This window comes from Pseudomyrmex gracilis, unplaced genomic scaffold (genome assembly GCF_002006095.1).
Source record: "Pseudomyrmex gracilis isolate BER0280 unplaced genomic scaffold, ASM200609v1 scaffold_343, whole genome shotgun sequence".
NCBI lineage: Eukaryota > Metazoa > Arthropoda > Insecta > Hymenoptera > Formicidae > Pseudomyrmex > Pseudomyrmex gracilis.
Genome location: NW_018020927.1, coordinates 120,291 through 122,954, shown reverse-complemented (window position 1 = coordinate 122,954; position 2,664 = coordinate 120,291). Strand labels below are relative to the sequence as shown.

Sequence of the window (2,664 nt, the reverse complement as noted above, 5' to 3'; positions counted from 1 at the left end):
GAACGGGTAACCGTCTGGTTTCCGCGCATCAGCGGTATTCTTGATCTCCGTGAATTTGTGTTCGACGTGATCTTTGTCTTTCTCGCTATCCGCGATGGATTTCACAACTTTCACGTCCAGCTTCGGCTGCGGCGCTTCCGGACGAATAGACATGATTGCCAGGTTCGAAAGATTCTCCTTCTCTTCGAAAATTATTTTCGATTTCGTTACAACGTTCCTCCAGGCCAAGATCTCGACGTCCTCGGCCACGTCTTCCGGAACGTTGTACTCCGATTGTTTCTTCTCGTCGATCTCCTTCGCCAGCGCGTCCGGCGACGTCCTCATGACTTCCCGAAGGTTCTCGGAGCTCGCGGGCGAGCTTTCGTCGCTCGTTTCTTGTTGCGCCGCGATTAAATTGTCGTCCGACAAGTCGCTCCGATCCGACGGAGTCGAGAGATACTCCGCGGTGGTGCCCTTCAAGCTCGACGTTGTCTCTTTCGCGTTTAGCGTCGAGAAAAAATCGTTGCTCTCCGTCTCGTCGGTATCGTTTCTCTCGGCGATCGGAGAGGCGTTTCTTCGATCGTCTTCTTCCTCGCCTCTCCCGGGATTCACGAACGTCAGCGGAACGGCATCTCCGACATCCGGCTTCGGTTGTTTCACGTTCACTCCCCAAAGCCTCTTCGTGAAGTATCGCTGGCCCTTTTCGGCGAAGTTATCGTTATCGGCGGCGGCCGGTTCTCCGGCGAGTTTCACGCCCCACTCGTAACGAAACGCCGTGTCGGGGTCGCCCCTCGGGTTATCGTCCGCTACCATCGCCGCTCGGCTCTCGCTACTATCGACAGATTCGCCATCCGTACGTATTACCGGTTCCTTCTCCTTCTTGTCCTTCTTCTCCTCGTTCTCCTTCTTCTCGTTCTTCTTTTCGGGCATGTTCGGTTCACGGATCGACGGCGATTTCGGATCCCTGGGAGCGAATTCGCCCGCGATCGCGCGCGTAGGCACACCGATGTTTCTATTCAGGGCGCACGATCCCAGAAGCGGTTGTTTCGTTCGCAGCGGCAGGCGAAAACAATGTCTCGAGCTCGTGTGATAACGATAATGACGCGCGACCACTTCGAGAACGTCATGTCTCGCCGCGAGCTCGTCGTTTCTCTCCGTCGATCGATGCGTCTTGCCGTGCCGCGAGTCGGATGCGACGGTTTTTCCGACGTCGGCTCGAGCCGACGAGGCGTAAATCGTCAACTGTTGAATCGCGGATCCGTCGTCGTCGCGCTTTTCGACCCGGTTTTTGTTTTCGAACTTCGTCGTCGATCGCGCCGCGCTCGAGTTAGTCAATTTTTGATTAACGACGCCGACCTCGCGCGATCGAAGGTCCACCGGTCGCTCGGGAGCTCCTATTTCCGGACGATCGACGAGCGTTGTTGTTGTTGCCGCCGCCGCCGCCGCCGCCGCCGCCGCACGATCGATGATCGTGGCAGCCTCGTGGATTCCATCTTCTGCGAAACATGTTATTTTACAGATGACTTACGTCATGTGATGTAGCGTGACGATCAGAAATTTGGGATGTAACTAGTTTATCACGCACGACACGCGGATTTGAGATTAAGTTTTCCCTCACACACATACACACACGCACGCACGCAAGCATACGCAAACATGTACAGAACTAAAGATAACCTCTCTATATTGAGCCAACGTCAATGCGCGAGATTCACCTGCGGGTTTATTGAAGATGTGTTTCAACCAGGTCAGAAATCCCTCTCGTTTGGTCCTTTTATCGGCGTGCAAAATAAGTGCTGCGTAAATACAAATATTGTTAAAAATGTTCATTCGGTAAAATTACGCTCGGCGTAATGCCTCGCGACGCGCCGTACATTCATGTAATAAACACGTGATTGCACGCTCGTATGTGACATTCTTAGGGGTGACTGACCGACAGACAAATTCCTTCGGGACTTGGGGCCGAACAACCCTCGCATGACATCGTTCGGGTCACGTTGTCGACGTAATATCGCGCACCTCGAGTTCAAAGAAATCGCACGCATGTTGCGGGATGTACCAGTCGAATTTTGTTGTGTAGACTTTTCCTAATCTCTTTGATCTATGTCGTTGCTGAAGAATCGTATCGGCAAACAAACTGCCGACTCTCAACGGATTGTCTTTGTCTTCTTCATCGAATCCGCTCCTTCCCGTCCGATTTATCGCGCGCGATTTTTGTTTATCATCGAATAAAAAACAAAACCCGAGCGGTTGCTTTGAATATCGCTGAAATATTTTAGAACTCTTACGTACACAATTTTTTATTCTATTTTTTCGTCTCAGTTTCAAACTGTAATTTTTCCGATTCGCGACAAACGTGGAAACTATGGCGTGTAATTTATAAATATTAAAAAAGCATTCTTGTAATATCGGACGGCGGATTCCAATTATTCTTAATATATTTATGGACTCGAAATGACTCTCTTGTCGACTTATCAAAGTCACGAGCCAGACCTTCCGGTTAATCATTGACAAAACTTTTATTCCCGTGAGATCGGAGACCCTCCGGCACCATTAATGCTATAATGGAGCAGAGATGAGCGGGAAGGTCACACGCGCGTCGATCTATTTTTAGTTGTCACGCAAATCACGAAGAAAACAGACACTCGTGTATGTGTGTGTGTGTGTATGTATGTTTTGTGGTTA

General features: G+C 50.5%; 1 long non-coding RNA gene across 1 annotated transcript; it reads right to left on the bottom strand.

Moving 5' to 3' along the window:
* Nucleotides 1-1,408: 1,408 nt before the first annotated feature.
* On the bottom strand, nucleotides 1,409-2,179 carry LOC109860193. Its single transcript, XR_002250794.1, has 3 exons — nucleotides 1,913-2,179; nucleotides 1,695-1,775; nucleotides 1,409-1,475 (listed from the first exon to the last, which is right to left on the bottom strand). It is a non-coding gene; the product is annotated as an uncharacterized LOC109860193 (long non-coding RNA).
* Between the last annotated feature and the right edge of the window lie 485 nt (nucleotides 2,180-2,664).